Below are 19,694 nucleotides of genomic sequence, written 5' to 3'. Positions count from 1 at the left end.
CTCATGAGAGGGCTTGGACATATTATGAGGCAGCAGACAAGATCTTTTTTTCCCTTCAACTTAATCTGGCCCTCCCACCCTGGGGCTGGCTGTGGGTCCGGCAACAACATCAGTGGGGTGTGCACAGGCTTAGAAAGGTTTCTCCCTGATGAAGCTCAAAATCAGAGAGTTCAGAAAGACACACTTGGAGAGAGACTGAAGGACACATACAAGGAAAACATACAAACAAATGAAAACCAATCACACTGTGCAAATAAACCATGTAGAGGAAGTGTGTTTATTTTTCACTATGGTGTAGGAACAGGCCTTTCAGTTTAAGTATTTATGGAGGCTATAGATGTGTTATATGGACTATCTGTTTTCAAAAAAGTATTACAGAGTGGGTTGCAGTGGCACATGCTTTAGTCCTAGCTACTTGGGAGGCTGAGGTAGGAAAATCACTTGAGCCCAGGAATTTGAGGTCAGCCTGGGCAACATAGCAAGACCCCAATTCTAAAAAGAAAAAAAGGCTAGGTTCAGTGGCTCATGCCTGTAATCCCAGCACTTTGGGAGGCCAAGGTGGGTAGATAATTTGAGGCCAGGAGTTCGAGACCAGCCTGGTCAATGTGGTGAAATGCCATCTCTACTAAAAATACAAAATTAGCCAGGCATGGTGTCACACACCTGTAATCCCAGCTACTTGGGAGGCTGAGGCAGGAGAATCACTTGAACCCAGGAGGTGGAGGTTGCAGTGAGCCAAGATTGCACCACTGCACTCCAGCCTGGGTGACAGAACAAGATTTGGTCTCCAAAAAAAAAAAAAAAAAGAGAAAAGAAAAGAAATGAAATGAAAAAAAGGTATAATACAACAAATATGCATATCATCAAAACTATAGTGGCCATCTTGTTGTCTTTCTTTGGTGGTTCACAAGGCTCTTTAGACTCTTGCAGTCATTGAGGGTCATCATTTGAATATGTTGTACTGAAGAAGAAGAGGCAATTAATAATAAACTCTTGTAGAATGCTGGCGTTTGTTGGATCTTGATAACTCAAGCTCCAAGAGAACAAAGACCTCACCCTCCTCGGTTACTGCCGTATTTTCAGGACCCACAGCAGTACCTGGCACACAGTAGGTTCTCAATGAATATTTGTGAAGGAGTAAGACACTCTTGGAAGAGAGCAACAGTACCTTCAGCATCTAGGAGACATGCCTCCTCTTCCTTCAACTTATGTTCTAACACACAAGGTCAATCACAGAGTAGAAAAGAAAGGTCAAGTTCTGACTTCTCCACCCAACAGGATGGTAAATTCCCAGTGCCTTGGGAAATTGAATTTATGAGTACAGAAATGAATGAATTGGGGTTTTATATTTTATATGCATCTCTGGGAAGAAAGGTGAAAGTATACCTTGATGACTTTCTGACATGCAGGTCATCCTTCATACCACCAGGCAAATGTCTATATTTCCTGTGGAGTTATTTAATGCAGAGTAATGTACAATAGCCCAGAGTTCACTTGCACATCATCTGCAAGTATGACCCATGTATGGGGCAAGATACTAGCTAACATCTGAAGTTCTTATTATGTGCAAGGCACCAAATGAAATGCTTCATACGTATTAATTCACTTAATAGTCCAACAACCTGATGAAACAGATACCATTCTTATCTTCATTTTGCAGATGTGAATGCTGAGGCCAAGAGGTTAAGTAACTTGCCCATAGTCATCAGCCAGGATCCCATCCCCAGCAATCTGGCTTGCTTATTTATTTATTTATTTTTTATTTTTGAGACAGAGTTTCACTCTTGTTGCCCAGGCTGGAGTGCAATGGCACAATCTTGGCTCACTGCAACCTCCGCCTCCTGGATTCTGGCGATTCTCCAGACTCAGCCTCCCAAGTAGCTGGGATTACAGGCACCTGCCACCACACCTGACTAATTTTTGTGTTTTTAGTACAGACAGGGTTTCGCCGTGTTGGCCAGTCTTGAACTCCTGACCTCAGGTGATATAACCACCTTGGTCTCTCAAAGTGATGAGATTACAGGCATGAGCCACTGCGCCCGGCCAGCAATCTGGCTTTGAGCATAACCACATTTCCTCAAGACAACCAGCCAATTTAAGGAAAATCTGGATCAGGTCAACCAGGGAGGTTAGAATGTGAGAGATCTACAGGAAAGCTTTGGAGATTGGGGTAGATACAAAAAAATGGTTTACGTCCCCTACAGAAAAAAAAAAGCTGAGTTTACATGACAATTCTTGCCATGGCTCAGCAGGGTTTAGGGTTATGGATGAAAAGAGAAGCAGGCTCACCCGATGCCCATGCCCTCATAACGTTTGAGAAGGAAAAGTCCTAAACGCAGCAACCTCAGTGCCTTTGGCATTGGCCAAAGTCTGGCACTCTGCCGTTTTCTGAGGCCCAGCCCAGCAAGGAAAGCACCGTGCCGGATGCAGTTGGCACCTTGGCATAGAACACCCCCAAGGTGTCCATGGGCCTGAGGCGCCCTCCCCCATAGAGAGGGGACAATCTGTTAAGTGAAAAAGTAGAAAGCTTGGGCTCTGCATCAAATAATACAGAAGTGGATTTATTTTATTTTATTGTTTATTAATTATTTCTCCAAGGTGCTTGGGTTTTTCCAACCCCATAAGTTGGAAACTACTGTTATTCCCATTTTTCAGGGGAGGAAACTGAGGCCTGAAAGGTTAAGCACGATGCCCAAGGTCATATGACTATAGATGGTGGCATGGGAATCTGTACCTCAGCTGTCTAAGGCCATACATTGGGCTGCTAACCTCTGCATTACACTGCCTCTCAGCAAAGTGGCAATGCATTTAAAAGTTTTATCCTGATACAAGAGGCAAAGAAGGAAGTGAATGAGGCTCCCATCAGCCAGATGTAACCGAGATATCTGTGTGCCACGTGCCCTTCAGTGTCCGCTAAGGTCAGCTCCAACCTCGCCATCCCTCCTTCTATGGGAAGATTGACACCTTCAGCAGTTTTTCTAATAATTCAGACCCTAAAATTTTTCCTAGTTGCCTCCTACTCCAAAATCCGGAGTCCTGAACTCAGGGTTTCCATTTTCTGTCTTAGAGCTATTTCTTTATTTCAACCCTGTGTTAAACTCAAATATTGAGGACATGATTCCTCCTCCTCGATTTTCCATTACATCTTAAATAGTATCACTTACAGTTGTGTACAACTGAGTTTTATCAGGAAGTCAACGGTAACCAGAAGTTTATTCATATAAGAAACTGTGGTGAGAAACTGCAATATGGAAGTTCTTGCCAGGTGGATACCTCAAATGTAAATTAGATAAAACCACCTTCAAAAACCCCATTGCTTAGTTACTAGACTCTGTTAAGAAGTTCAGCATTTTTCATAAAAAATATTTCTCATGAAAAAACTTGGCAAGCTTACTCTTATTAACTATAAATAAGCAAGCTAACAGTATTTTCTCTTCTGGGAAATTTGCATTTTTAAGAGGAGGTAATTCTGAAGCAAGGGGAGTAATCCCATAAGTGGTGGAATTTCAATCATCAGCAGGCAGGTGGAGAATTGTATTGTGTTCTTTCAGCCAGGAGGACCATAGCCATGTATCTGCATTTGACACGCAGGTCCACACACAGAAAGACATAAGCACAAATAGTAACAAACGCATTCTCCAAAAACGGACATGGAGTCAAGGCCTGTTGACTGAGCAGCCCCTTGGTTTTCTTCCAGAGGATCAAGACTCCCAGGCAACAGGTGGAGAGGGGCAGGAAGGGGCCTGTCTCTATCAGGCCCTCTGAGCTTGGTAATGTTAGTCAGCTGGACCAGCCCCTTTTTCCACAGGTTAGAGCTGGGATACCAGCTCTTATGTTCCAGGTAGTGGCCCTTCCAAAGGGTGACTTGTTGAGAGGGGAGCCCTCTGCACTGTCCAACACAGGCAGGTATCCCTCTTCCAAGAAGAAATGCAGAAATGGTGGAGCTGCCCCTGCCCTGAGCATGCTGAGAGCATACACCTGTCTGGTGAATTATGGTGACCTTATTGCAAGTCCTAGTCCCACCCTCAAAAGCCTCAAGACTGAGGCATTAGCTCATGTTGTCCATCGCTCCTCAAATCATTTCAGTGGACACCTGTTGCTTTTGTCTATTCAGCACACACTCTTTCCTATGGGAAACTCACGCCATATGGTTTTGGTAGGGCTGAACCACTAAAATCACTGTAGCCATAGAAATGAGGCTGTGATTCAGGCTTGGATAGTCAAAGTCTCTTATTTCTGTGTCCACAGGGGTTGATTCAGAAATTGGTATGTGACTGAAGGCTCTCCATGTCCTCCCTGGGACTTATCCAACAGAGCTAGTGGGAGACACGGTTTCCCTCCACTAGGGTTGCTAGCTGCACTTCTGTGTGTCAGGGAAAAGAAAAGGTCCCATCTTCTGCTGCCAAGGAAGCATCTACCTTCTGAATATGGTCAAGAAATAGAGACACACAAAGCAAAGAGCAGGAGAGAGATGGTCCTGCCTCTCCTGGAACCACTCATGACTGAGCCAACTTCTCCACTAGATTTCCCAAACATTAGCCAATCGATTTCATTTTGCTTATATTAGTCTGAGCTGTGTGTATGTCACTTGTAATCAAAATTCTTTAAAATTGTGAATACAAAGCTTTCCTTATATCCCTATGACAAAACTTTGTGTTAAATCCAAGGATGCATTGGTTGGGAGACCGAAGACAGTAACAGGTTGCCTCCCTTTCCTACCGAGTAGGGCTCAAGGTGGCTTCCTGGCAGCATTCACAACAGTCATTCTCCTTTAATCTTTTTTATTTTATTTTTTAAGAGTCTTGCTCTGTTGCCCAGGCTGGAGTGCAGTGGTGTGATCTCAGCTAACTGCAACCTCCACCTCCCGGGTTCAAGCAATTCTTGTGCCTCAGCCTCCCGAGTAGCTGGGACAACAGGCACGCGACACCACGCTTGGCTAATTTTTGTATTTTTAGTAGAGATAGGGTTTGTCGACGTTGCCCAGGTTGGTGTGGAACTCCTGATCTCAGGTGAACTACCCACCTTGGCCTCCCAAAGTGCTGGGATTACAGGCATAATCCTCTACACTCGGCCTTCGTTAATTCTCTTTGTGAATCTGTTCAGTTGTCAAATGATAAAATAGAAAGACAATATGCACATACATACATGCAGAGGGTGTTCTCTTAAGACATTTCTTTAGATTACACTGGGGAGACAAAGAAGGGAACTAAAGTGAAAAATAGGCAGACCTATGATCAGAACTCTGATCTAAAGGCTTTGGAAGGGGCAGGATCCAGTTATGAGGCCTTCAGGACACCAGGATTCAGAATGGAAGATAAGAGGCAAGGCACGGAGCAAGACCTTGATCCACTGGCCACAGTCAAAGGGGTCCTCCATTACCCCTGGCATTGACCATGGCATGGCCCCCCAACACGTGCCACCTTACTGCTACTATTATCATTTTTCCTGGATTAAATAAGCTACCATGGGTGTCTGACTTTAAAAATGGGGACCTATGGAAGCAGAACCAGGTCAGAATCCTTTGTGAACACGGGCAAGTATCTTAGCTTTTTCGGTCTCTGGTTTCCTCATCTTTAAAATAAAGATAATTGGCCTCTGAGGACCTTTGTAATGTCAGAGATAATGCATATAAAGTAGGCAGTAAATAAATAATTGCCATTATCATTTTTATTGTTCAACAGAGTAATAGGAAATTTGTACCATTACCATAGCATATAAAAAGCAAGGTTACATTTCTTTTGGGTATATATCTGGTAGTGAGATTGATGAATCTTATGGGGTTAGTTCTATTTTTAGTTTTTCTTTTTTTTTTTTTTTTTTTGAGACGGAGTCTTACTCTGTTGCCCAGGCTGGAGTGCAGTGGCCGGATCTCAGCTCACTGCAAGCTCCACCTCCCAGGTTCACGCCATTCTCCTGCCTCAGCCTCCCGAGTAGCTGGGACTACAGGCGCTCGCCACCTCGCCCGGCTAGTTTTTTGTATTTTTTAGTAGAGACGGGGTTTCACCGTGTTAGCCAGGATGGTCTCGATCGCCTGACCTCGTGATCTGCCTGTCTCGGCCTCCCAAAGTGCTGGCATTACAGGCTTGAGCCACCGCACCCGGCCTATTTTTAGTTTTTCAAGGAGCCTCCAAACTGTTCTCCATAGTGGTTTGTACTAATTTACATTCCCACCAACAGTGTACAATGGTTTCCTTTTCTCTACATCCTTGCCTGCATTTGTTATTGCCTGTCTTTTGGATAAAAGTCATTTTAACCAGAGTGAGACGATAACTCATTATAGTTTTGATTTGTATTTCTCTGATAATCAATGATGTTGAGCACCTTTTCATATAGCTGTTTGCCACTTGTATGTCTTCTTTTGAAAAATGTCTATTCAGATCTTTTGCCCATTTTGAATGGAATTATTAGATATTTTCCTATTTAATTGTTTGAGCTCCTTATATATTCTGGTTATTAGTTACCTGTCAGATGGATAGTTTGCAAATATTATCTCCCATTCTGTGGACCGTCTCTTTACTTTGTTTATTGTTTCCTTTGCTGTGCAGAAGCTTTTTAACTTGATGTAATCCCATTTGCCCATTTTTGCTTTGGTTGCCTGTGCATGTAGGGGTATTAGTCAAGAAATCTTTGCCCAGACCAATGTCCTGGAGTGTTTCTCCAATGCTTTCTTGTAGTGTGATAGGGTTTGGCTCTGTGTCCCCACCCAAATCTCATCTCGAATTGGAATCCCCACAATTACCATTTGTCAAGGCAGGGACCTGGTGGGAGGTGATTGGATCATGGGAGCAGTTTCTCCCATGCTGCTTTTGTGATAGTGAGTGAGATCTGAGGGTTTTATAAGTGTTTGATGGTTCCTAGTTTACACTGTCTCTCACCTACCACCATGTAAGATGTGACTGCTTCTCCTTCTGCCATGATTGTAAGTTTTCTGAGGCCTTCCCAGCCATGCAGAACTGTAAGTCAATTAAACTTCTTTCCTTTATAAATTACCACGTCCCAGGTATTTCTTTATAGCATGTGAAAACGGACGAATACATAGTAGTTTCAAAGTCTAGGTTCTTAGATTTAAGTCTTTAACCCATTTTGATTTGATTTTTTTTATGGTGAGAAATCCCAATTTCTGGGATATCCAGTTTTCCCCAGTGCCATTTATTGAAGATACTAGCCTTTCCCCAATGTATGTTCTTGGGACCTTTGTCAAAAATGAGTTCACTGTAGATGGATAGACTTAATTCTGTGTTTTCTGTTCTGTTCCATTGTCTATGTGTCAGTTTTTATGCCAGTACCATGTTGTTTTGTTTATTATAGCTCTATAGTATAATTTGAAGTTAGATAATGTTACTCTTCCAGTTCTGTTCTTTTTGTGGTTTCATACACATTTTATGATCTTTTTTCTATTTCTGTGAAAAATATCACTGGTATTTTGATAGGGATTGCATTGAATCTGTAGATTGCTTTGAGTAGTATGGACATTTTAATAATATTGACTTTTCCTATTCATGAACATGGAATATCTTCCCTTTTTTTTTTTTTTTTGTATCCTCTTCAATCACCACTAAGCATATACCCTAAAGAAAGGAAATCAGTATATTGAAGAGATATCTGCACTCTCATGTTTATTTCAGTAATATTCACAATAGCAAAGATTTGGAAGCAACTTAAATGCCCATCAACAGATGAATGGATAAAGAAAATGTGGTACATCATATACAATGGAGTACTGCTGAGCCATAAAAAAGAATGAGATCCTGTCATTGTAACAACATGGATGGAACTGGAGGACATTAGGTGAAATAGGCCAGGCAAAGAAAGACAAATTTCGCATGTTCTCATTTATTTGTGGGAGCTAAAAATTTTTAAAATTGAGATCATGGAGACAGAGAACAGAAAGATGGTAAGGCTGGAAAGGGAAGTGGGGATGATTAATGAGTACAAAAATGTAGTTAGATAGAATGAATAAAGTCTAGTATTTGATAGCACAACAGGGTGACTACAGTCAACAATAACTTGTTGTACATTTAAAAATAACCAAAAGGGTATATAATTGGATGGTTTGTAACATAAAAAAAGATAAATGCTTGAGGCGATGGATACCCCATTTACCCTGATGTGATTATTATGCATTGTATGACTGTATCAAAATATCTTATGTACCCCAAGAATATATATGCCTATTATGCACCCACATTTTTTTAAAAAAAGCAAGTTTGAATCAAAGCAAAATAGGTACCTGGAATCAGCACTCTGTCCCGTTTAAGTTTTTCTTCAGTTACAAGTAACATACCCAACTAGCAGGAGTTTAAACAATTAAGGGTGTGTTTTCCTTTTGTAATAAGATGTCCAGTGTACGTGGCTGCTGGCATCAGTCCAGTTGCTTGGTGATGCCACTAGCAACTCAGGCTCTTTCTGTCATCTGCTCTGGCACCCTTAAAATGTTGATTTGTCATAGTCTCAAGATGATAGCTCATTTTCAGATGAGATAAGACAAGAGAAGGGGTGGCCCCAGTCACCTCTCTCCTTTATGTCAAGAAAAGCTGGCCTGGCACGGTGGCTTATGCCTGTAATCTCAGCACTTTGGGAGCCTGAGGTGGGTTTATCACCTGAGGTCAGGAGTTCAAGACCAGCCTGGCCAATATGGTGAAACCCCGTCTCTACTAAAATTACAAAAAAATTAGCCAGGCATGGTGGCATGCTCCTGTAATCCCAACTACTCAGGAGGCTGAGGCAGGAGAATCACTTGAATCCAGGGGGTGGAGGTTGCAGTGAGCTGAAATCATGCCATTGCACTCCAGCCTGGGCAACATGAGCAAAACTCTGTCTCAAAAAACGAACAAACAAAAAAACTGAAAAGGTAAAGAACTATGTTTCTACTCCGAGATGCTTCCACGTGTAGTATTGTGGCCAAAAATGTGTTTTATAGACACACTTAGCTGCTGGAGGGGCGGGCTAGGAAAGTGATTATTTATCCTTTTTTATTTATTTACCAGCTACTACTATGGAATGCACCAAGGAAAAGGAGATGGAACTGGATGCTGGGTAGGCCAGCTGCGGGCATCTGCCCCACCCTGAGGGTAGCAGGATAAATTAGTAGACTGTTTTCGAGGGCTATTTAGTAGCATTCTATTGAATTTTAAATATACATGTCCTTCAACGCAGGGATTCCATTTCTTGGAACTCTCCTAGAGAGAGAGTAGCAGATGTTGCATTCGCAAAGAGCTTGGTAAATGAGAGCAACATGAGCGTAATAATGAGACAGATTGGAAAGAACCTAAATGTCTGTCATGTGGGAGTGACGGTATGAGATATTGAAACCATGGGATGCCATCAGCATCACAGAATGTCATAGGCATGGAAGGACTGACAGGGAAAGGTCTCAAAATCATATTGTTAATTGAAAAATGAAATCTGCAGGACAAGATGCACAATGATCACGTACTTGGAGAACAACAACAACAAAACCACACCTACATCTCACATGTTAAGGTGCCACATCCAAAAGAATATGGAACGATACCACCAAACTGATCAGAGCAATTTTTTTTGGGAGAGGATGAGGTTGAGGAATGTGAAGGGGGAACTTCCTTTCTGCTTATATTGTTTGCATTTTAATTATAAAAGTGAATTCATGTGATATTTGTGTAATGTTTTAAATTATGGTGCATATATACAGTAGAATATTAAGTAACTATTAAAAACAATGAGTAGGCCGGGTGCGGTGGCTCACGCCTGTAATCCCAACAATTTGGGAGGCCAAAGCAGGTGGATCATCTGAGGTCAGGAGTTCAAGACTAGCCTGGCCAACTTGGAGAAACCCCGTCTCTACTGAAAATACAAAAATTAGCCAGGCGTGGTGACGCACACCTGTAATCCCAGCTACTCAGGAGGCTGAGGCATGAGAATTGCTTCAACCTGGAAGGTGGAGGCTGAAGTGAGCTGAGATTGTGCCACTGCACTCCAGCCTGGGTGACAAAGCAAGACTGTCTCAAACAACAACAACGACGAGTCAAATCTTTTTTAGAAAATAGGTACCTTGTATTTGGATGAAGTCCTGAGTCATCTTTCCTGAGAACTTGTAGCGGGGTGGGCCCTGAGGGGTTTGGGGTAGAGGACTCCTGAGGCTTCCCACTGCCTGTGTTTCTATGGTTCTGTGATAAGGAAAGTTTGAGAGCAAGGAAATCTGCACTTCAGACTTTATTTGGTAATTTAATGAAGGGCAGGAGCAGGGAAGAGACCTTGGGTTGGACAGCAGGAGTGGCCTCCCCTACCTTCAGTTAGGCCTTGGTCATGCAGACCAGAGGTTTTTCTAGAATAGCCTTTGGAGCAACCAGAGATCTGGAGTTTTTGCTGCCAGCATGCAGTTGAGAGGAGTCCACTTGGCTGAGAGGCACCGCACACAGATGCAGCCAGGCATCTTTGAGAGTGACTGCCTGCTAGTCCAACTCCCTCTGTGCCCAATAGAAGCTGCAAGCAACTGGCAAGTATAGAAGCAGGATCGTCCAGACTGCAGGCAGTTGGTTCTTTTCCTTCTCTCCTCTAAGTCTTTTTTCCCACCTTCCAAATCCTTCCTGGGCCAGGGTTTTCCTTCCAACAGTAGATGATGGCAGACAAGGTGTATGATGCCCCGTGCCCACTCCAGGTTCCAGTCCTCAGGGGCCAGCCAGTCCTCTGCCCAGGGACTGACTGCGGATATTCACTGAAGGTTTCTGCTTGTCCAGCCAAATGCCTGAAGCCTCACAGACATCAATCCTGGCCACAAAGCCTGCCAGATGTGACTTGGGAAAGTCAGTCAAGGAGACTGACAATATGGAGCTACCGAAACAAACAAGGTGAAGGCTGCTTTCTGAGTTCCAAGGCAGATGGAGACCGTAGGGAATCAGACAGAGTAAACAAACATCAAATAAATAAAGTCCCTGTAATCCTAGCACTTTGGGAGGCTGAGGCAGGTGGATTGCTTGAGGTCAGGAGTTCAAGACCAACGTGACCAACATAGTGAAACCTGTCTCTGCTAAAAATACAAAAATTAACCAGGTGTGGTGGCAGGTGCCTGTAATCCCAGCTACTCAGGAGGCTGAGGCAGGAGAATCACTTGAACCTGTGAGGTGGAGATCACAGTTAGCCGAGACTGCACTACTGCACTCCAGCCTGGGCAACAGAGCGAGACTCTATCTCAAAAATAAATAAATAAATAAATAAAGTCTAATTTAGCTAAAACAACAAAACCAGAAGGTAAAACAAATGCATTACCTTCTTTTTGTGTGTGTATTTGAAAATTTTCATGATAGAAATTAACAAAATGGCCCTCGTCACAACACCCTTTGGTGTCCTTGTTTATGTAGTTTCTCTGACCTGGAAGGCCCTTCCTCTCTTACACCCCTTGTATAAATCTTACAGGTCCCACATGGCCCAATCCAAATGCTTTCTCTAGGAAGCCTTCGCTGATTCCTCCTCCACCCTCCATTTCCAGTGAGAGCAATTATACCTTCCTCTGGTTTCTTATTTCATTTTGCTTATACCGTTTTGAAAGAAGCTATAACATTCTCACTTTTAATGTCATTATCTGCATGCTAATTCCATTGATCAGCCTAAGAGTATATTAAAGTCAGGGATTCTGGTTCATTAATCTCCCTATTCTCAGTACCTGACACATAGTATGTGGCGATGAGAACTGATAAATGAATAAATAGATCCATTATTCATCCATTTCATAAACATTTATGGGGCATCTGAATATAACAGGCACTGTACTAGGCAGCGATGTTAATAAGACAAATAAGACAGTAAACTCCTTAGCCCCATGGAGTCTGCAGTTTGGGTGATAGGGACAGCCATGTAAGCAGATAATTACAGTAAAGAACCATTGGTATAATCATGAAAGTACATGCAAGGTAGAGGGGACGGTGTGAAAGACAGAGAGTTCAATTCTACTTGAGGGAGGTTAAGAAGGGTTTTAAGAAAGAAGTGATGTTAACTTGGTACATTAGTTCGGGTTCACTGAAAAGCAGATGCAAAGAGAAGGTGCTATAGTTTGAATGTGCCCTCCAAAGTTCATGTGTTGGAAACTTGATCTCAATGCTGCAGTGGTGTTGGGATGTGGGACCTAAAAGGAAGGGTTTGGGTCATTGGGGCATTGCCCTCGTGACTGGATTAATGCCAGCCATTATCTTAGGCTTGTTATCTCAGAGGTGGGTTCCTTATTAAAAAGATGACTTCACCCTTCCCCATCTCTCACCCATGTGATGCTTTCTGCCATGTTATGGTGTGGCAAGAAGTCCCTTACCAGATGCTTGTACTTTGATCTTGGAATTCCCAGCCTCCAGAACTGTAAGAAAATAAATTTCTGTTCTTTATAAATTACCCAGCCTTTGGTATTTTGTTACAGCAGCACAAAATGGACTAAGACAGAGGGTTACATACAAGAGATTCATTGAGGGAGGGAGCAAAAGGCAGGGAGAGCCCTCACACCACAATGCAGGCCTGATTCCTGTCGAGGAAGAGAGGGATAAAGGAGGATAGGGTTGGTGAAGTCTCAGTTTGCAGAGAAGCAGTTCCAGGTAAGATTTGGCTAGACCAATGGAGAACCCTTGAGCCAAAGTCTCCCCCTGGAGGAATCTCATGTCTTATGGGGGTACTGCCTTAGTACCCCGTTGTACTCAGCCATTGGCTGGGAGCAGCCCACTGGCACCACAGCCTTGGTGTGAACATGGCAGCAGAACCAGAAGGCCAACAACTGGAGGCACTGGCAGTTATGCTTTCTGTAGCAAATGGTCTGAGTGGCACACTTTCATGACCACTACACTTGGTCTTTATATTTAAGTATATATCAGCGGGCATATAGGTGAGAAAATGTGGGAGAAGACAAAAAGGAAACATTCCAGAATGAGGGATCTGCATTAGAAAACACACCAAAGCATGAGTCAATGTAGCTCATTAATGGACCTGGAAGTAATTCTGCATGAATGGAGTGAGGGGAGGGACAACGCAGCAGGAGATGAGGTTGGCTGATTGCAGCAGCTTGGCTATGGTAGGCATTGCTTGTGAGCAGTGGAGGGACATGAAAGGGCTAACATCAGGAAAGTGGAGCAGGTTTGGGCTTGGAAAATAGGCTCTGGAGGCATGTAGAGGAGGGCTCAGAAGAAGGCAGGCCAGGCCGGGTGCGGTGGCTCACGTCTGTAATCCCAGCACTTTGGGAGGCCGAGGCGGGCGGATCACAAGGTCAGGAGTTCGAGACCATCCTGGCTAACATCGTGAAACCCCGTCTCTACTAAAAGTACAAAATATTAGCCGGGCGTGGTGGCAGGCCTGTAGTCCCAGATACTCGGGAGGCTGAGGCAGGAGAATGGCGTGAACCCAGGAGGCGGAGCTTGCAGTGAGCCGAGATTGTGCCACTGCACTCCAGTCTGGGCGACAGAGCAAGACTCCGTCTCAAAAAAAAAAAAAAAGAAGAAGGCAGGCCAGAGAGGATGACCCAGCAAGCATTTGGAATGATGTGCTGTGGAGTGGGCTAGATCAGTGGTGGTGGTGGAAAGGGAGAGGAAGAAAGGGATGGATGAATGGAAAGATGGGTGAGTGAAGGAATGAATGAGTAAATGCAAGTGGTCACATGCAAACCAGCTGTACCTCTTTCAGGGACAGTTCCATTGTATTCAAATCCCTGAATTCTGCTCTGTGTCTTGATGAAGCTCATAACTCATTCCTGTTAGAGTTTCATTAGGTAAAAAATACACCCCGATACATTGTCAAGGGAAATAAGCACCTGTCCCAAACATCCTGCTCTACAAAAACACATCACCACTTGCTGCCAACCCAGGCTGGTCTCAGGCGGGCATGAATGTAACTCTGCCTGATTGGAGCAGGAATCCCCAGGAGGCAAGGCCTCCTTTTGTGCTCCATTCATTTTCAGGGCCAGATGGTGTTTGCTTCATTGACTTTCATTGCTGATTTAGTCTTGTTTGCTGGTTTTTTACAGGTTGCTTCCTTATTTCAATTCATTTTTTCACTTGTCCCACTTTTGCGCTCTGCAGCACGTTCATCGCGATGGCAGGGAGACAGCTGGAGCTCTCAGCAGGTAGAAATTTTCAGGGAGTTGGGCAAACCTAGTTCCCACAGCTCAGTGCCCTGGCTCTGGGAAAACATTGTGCAGAGGGAGCTCTGAGAAAAAACAGTAAATACAGTTTCATTGAAAAACACTGTTGATTGAGCAAGATGGCAGAGCAACCAACAGCCATGACTGAAAGGATGATTTCTGGTCCCAACTGCTTCCTTTTTCTGGCCTTTCTGTTACCATCTTGTATAAAGACTAAGTCTAAACAGCAGATTCAGGGATGCTCACCATCCGGGTGCTCTCTGATCCTGCAGCATCCTTGTTGGGTCACCAGCAAGGACAATCAACTTATCCATCTGTTCACACCATGCCTCCAGTCCTCAGACGCTTATCCCCAAATCAAAAGCTCCATCCTTTCTAGTCAAATGATATCCGCTTCCACCTCTTTTTTTTTTTGAGACGGAGTCTCGTTCGGTCACCCAGGCTGGAGTGCTGTGGCGCAATCTTGGCTCACTGCAAGCTCCGCCTCCTGGGTTCATGCCATTCTCCTGCCTCAACCTCCCAAGTAGCTGGGACTACAGGCACCCACCACCACGACCAGCTAAGTTTTTGTAATTTATTTTTATTGTTATTTTTTTAGTAGAGATGGGGTTTCACCATGTTAGCCAGGATGGTCTCGATTTCCTGACCTCGTGATCCGCCCACCTTGGTATCCCAAAGTGCTGGGATTACAGGCATGAGCCACCGCGCCTGGGCTCCCTTTCGCCTTTAAAATTCAGTTCTACTCCCTGCTAGGATGAGTGTTTCCAGCATTCTCTGTTACTTTTATCTACAGTCCCATCCAGTTGTGGCTAATTATTGACTTTGTTTTGGTCTGAGTTCTTTAGAAAATTAGGTGTTTTGTTCTATCTTCCTCACTAGACTGTCAGACCCTCAAGAATGAGAATGAATCAAGTTGACAGATGAGCCATTTGAAAAAGCAAACAAATTTTTAAAAATAAAAATAAAAATAATGAGAATGGAGCCTCCTCCCTCTTTTCAGGCCTCCAAGTCTCTGGAGGAATGGCCTGTCACCATTGTGCACTCGAGTGACGTGTGTCTCTGACTTGCAAGGCTTGGCTTCTAGTTCTGTCTTAGCTATGCTGTGAGTTTTAGGCCAGCACTTGTCCCTGCCCACTCAATGGAAAAACCAGCTTCTGCTCACCTACTGCATTATCTGGGTTTGGATGCAATGAGTGTGACCTAGAAAGTCTGAGATTCTACAAACAGATAGGACAAAGAGACCCATGGCTGTTTTTAGAAAGTGATCAACACGGCCGGGCGCGGTGGCTCAAGCTTGTAATCCCAGCACTTTGGGAGGCCGAGACGGGCGGATCACGAGGTCGGGAGATCGAGACCATCCTGGCTAACACGGTGAAACCCCGTCTCTACTAAAAAATACAAAAAACTAGCCGGGCGAGGTGGCGGGCTCCTGTAGTCCCAGCTACTCCGGAGGCTGAGGCAGGAGAATGGCGTAAACCCGGGAGGCGGAGCTTGCAGTGAGCTGAGATCCGGCCACAGCACTCCAGCCTGGGCGACAGAGCCAGACTCCGTCTCAAAAAAAAAAAAAAAAAAAAAAAAAAAAAGAAAGTGATCAACACTTCAACATTTTAAACAACATTGATAGCCTAACATTTTAAAAATGTATTATCACCACTCTTATGGACCTTGGTTCTTCTTATTTGGCTCTGTCAGGTGCCTTTCTTGCTCCTCCTCCTTGCAAGTTTTTATGACATCGTGTAACTGCCTCACATTTGGATTTAATTGACTCTAAGTGTATTGTTCCAAAATCTTTTACCGACTAGCACATGGCTCTGCACTTGTGTGGTAGCGGTGATGGTGTGTGTGTCTGTGTGTGTGTGTATGTGTGTGAGTAGAACTGACAGAAAGAAAGCAACTCAGCAAGTGCCAACTGGCAGCCTCTCTGGATCAATAATATTAACTATTTCAGAGACTTCCAAGGAGCTATTGCCAACTCTTTTGTGTTTTTTTCAATACTATTATCACTATTACAAGGGCACTCCAAGGCCCTTTTACTTAAATACATAACAGAATGACCCAAATGAGAGTACTATCGGTTTCTGTCTTCAAGAGCTGCAACCTCAATGCCTCCTACAAGATGGGTGGTTGGGGTTAGGCTTAATCTTAATTTTGAGGTCAAGGTTTCAGAGGGAGGGATGGCAGGATCTCCTGGGAGCTCATTTTGTGACTGGTACCCATGTGACCACATACTCAGCCTTACCCTGAGAGTGTCCACCTGCCCTTATGAAGACGTGTTTATAGAAATCTAGGACCACATCGGCAAAACAAGGTAGTGTTTAAGTGCGTAGGCCTTGGAAAAGGCATTCTGGTTCTACTCTCTGCTCTGTCATTTACAGATGTGTGATCTTCTCAAGGCCCTCCATCTCTCGAGGCTCCATTCCCTATTCTGTGGACGGTGGGACTGAGAGGTTGTCTAGTGGTGAATGACAACTGAGATTCTGTGGTGGTCATTCATTGGAGGGGTGGGAGATCCAGAGGGAGGGCATGTAGCTTAAGTGAGAAGACAAAGGCCTGAGAACTCCATGGGAGCCTTTATTAATTAATGTACTTATTTATTTATTTATGTTAAAATATTTTCAAATTGCCGGGCGCGGTGGCTCAAGCCTGTAATCCCAGCACTTTGGGAGGCCGAGACGGGCGGATCACAAGGTCAGGAGATCGAGACCATCCTGGCTAACACGGTGAAACCCCGTCTCTACTAAAAAATGCAAAAAACTAGCCGGGCGCGGTGGCGGGCGCCTGTAGTCCCAGCTACTCGGGAGGCTGAGGCAGGAGAATGGCGTGAACCCGGGAGGCGGAGCTTGCAGTGAGCTGAGATCCGGCCACTGCACTCCAGCCTGGGCGGCAGAGCGAGACTCCGTCTCAAAAAAAAAAAAAAAAAAAAAAAAAAAAAAAAAAAATATTTCCAAATTGACACATACTAATTGTACATATTAGCGAGTTATGTAGTAATGTTGCCATATGATACAACATTTGGCTGTGTCCCCACCCAAATCTCATCTTGAATTCCCATGTGTTGTGGAAGGAACCCAGCGGCAGGTGATTGAATTATGGGGGTGGGTCTTTCCTGCACTGTTCTTATTATGGTGAATAAATCTCACGAGATCTGATGGTTTGAAAACGGGGAGTTTCCTTGCACAAGTTCTCTTCTCTTGTCTGCTGCCATGTGAGATGTGCCTTTCACCTTCTGCCATGATTGTGAGGCCTCCCCAGCCATGTGGAAGTGTAAGTCCAATAAACCTCTTTCTTTTGTAAATTGCGCAGTCTTGGGTATGTTTTTTTCAGCAGCGTGAAAACAGACTAATATACCATACATGTAATGCATAGTGATCAGAACAGGCTAATTAGCATGTCCATCCTCTCAAACATTTATTATTTCTTTGTATTGAGAGCATTCAATATCCTTCTAGCTGTTCATTCACTTATTCAACATGTTTCTGGAAGGCCTACTCTGTGTCAGGCAATGCTCTAGATTCTAGATAAGTGCTGTCCAATAGAAATTTAATGCAAGCTGCATAAGTACTTTTAAACTTACTTTTTTTTTTTTTTTTTTGAGGCAGGGTCTTGCTCCGTCACCCAGGCTGGAGTGCAGTGGTACAATCATGGCTTACTGCAGCATCGACCTCCTGGGCTCAAGATATCCTCCTGCCTCAGTCTCCTGAGTACCTATATTGCCCAGGTTGGTCTCAAACCCCCAGGCTCAAGCAATCCTCCCACCATGGCCTCTCAAAATGCTTGAATTGCAGGTGTGAGCCATAGTGCCCAGCTGTAATTTTAAACTTTCTAGTAGCCACATTTAAAAAGTAAAACAGGTGAAATTAATTTTAATGATATTTTTCTTTAATCCAATATATCCAAAATATTATCATTTCATTGTGTAATCAATATATAAAGTACCGATAAGATATCATATGCTCCCTTATTTATACCAAGACTTTGAAATCCAGTGTGTATTTCAGTAATACAACTTAATTACATCTCAATTCCGGCCCCACACTGAGTGCTGGGTAGTCACAGCAGCTAGTGGCGATTGTATTGGACGACACCACTCCTGAACATTTCCTAGTGGGAATGGTGCTGATGAGTGAGGCTGTTTGAAAGGCCGAATGATAATGATGAAGGTGAGGAGCAGTGAAAGCACGGTACTCAAATAATAGCTACCTAGGCTTAAGCAGGGACTTGGATAACAGTTGTTATGGCTAACATTTATGGGAGTGTTCATTAGGAGAGAGGCATTACTCTAAGCACTTTTCAGACATTAACTAATTTTAACCTACCACACATCTAATAGGCGTTGCGTTCACACTTATTTTATGAGATGAGGAAACAGAGGCCTAGAAACTCTAAGCTGCTTCAGACCATATGGCGGCTGAGGTGGTGAGCCAAGGAACCCGGTTTGCCTGATTCCATGCACTTGGGCATGTATTTACCATCCCGTTTATGGTGCCCCTTTGGGCGAGTCAGCCCATCTGAATCTGTTAACAGCATGTGGTTGCTTTTAGCTCACAAGGTTGTGGCGAGGGATAAGACAAAACTTGTAAATGGAATGAATTCTTTACCTCACCTAGAAAGCCAGGAATGGTCACATCCCTTTATTTCTTCCTGTTTAGGTTAAAGCTGCCCATAAGCAAATCGGCAGGAAGTTCAATGTCACATTTTTGTGGTCCTCCTTGTCCTTGGGACTTACAGGGTCTTAAAAAAACATCTGCCTGGCCAGGGACAGTGGCTCACGGCTGTAGTCCCAGCAATTTGGGAGGCCGAGGCGGGTGAATCACAAGATCAGAAGTTCAAGACCAGCCTGACCAACATGGTGAAACCCCGTATCTACTAAAGATACAAAAAATTAGCCTGGCGCGGTGGTGCGTGCCTGTAATCCCAGCTACTTGGGAGGCTGAGACAGGAGAATCACTTCAACCCGGGAGGCAGAGGTTGCAGATCACACCACTGCACTCCAGCCTGGGTGACGGGGTGAGACTCTGTCTCAAACACACACACACACACACACACACACACACACAAACACACACACACACGTACACACACACACATATCTGCCTGGCTCCACGACCACCTGCCACTGTTCCTGTGTGCCATGTAGGGTCATGTGGGGTACTGGGCCTCTCCCAGCTAGAGCTGTTGGTTCACACTGAAGTCGAATGGAAGTAAAACCACAGGACACCATCCTCCCACAGTGGGTTCATCCTCCTGCAGTGGGTTCTTCAAGCTACCCCAAATCAAATCTAAAATATTGAGCTATTGAGCCCACATTTTTTAAAAAGGGACATTTCATGTGAAATCTGGATGTATGGTTTCTCTAAAGAAAAATGTTTTTGAGACATGGTCACATTCTGTCACCCAGGCTGGAGTGCCGTGGTGTGATCATGAGTCACTGCAGCCTCCACCTCTCAGGAGCTTAAGTGGTCTTCCCACCTCAGGCTCCCAAGTAGGTGAGACTACAGGCACACACCACCACATCGGCTAACTTTTTTAATTAATATTTTTTGTAGAGACAGGGTTTTGCCATGTTGCCCAGGCTGGTCTCAAACTCCTGGGCTCAACTGATTCACCACCT

The sequence above is a fragment of the Theropithecus gelada genome, chromosome 12, assembly GCF_003255815.1.
Source record: "Theropithecus gelada isolate Dixy chromosome 12, Tgel_1.0, whole genome shotgun sequence".
NCBI classification, from domain to species: Eukaryota; Metazoa; Chordata; class Mammalia; order Primates; family Cercopithecidae; genus Theropithecus; species Theropithecus gelada.
The sequence above is the reverse complement of the archived record's forward strand: the minus strand, read 5'-3'. Positions refer to the sequence as shown.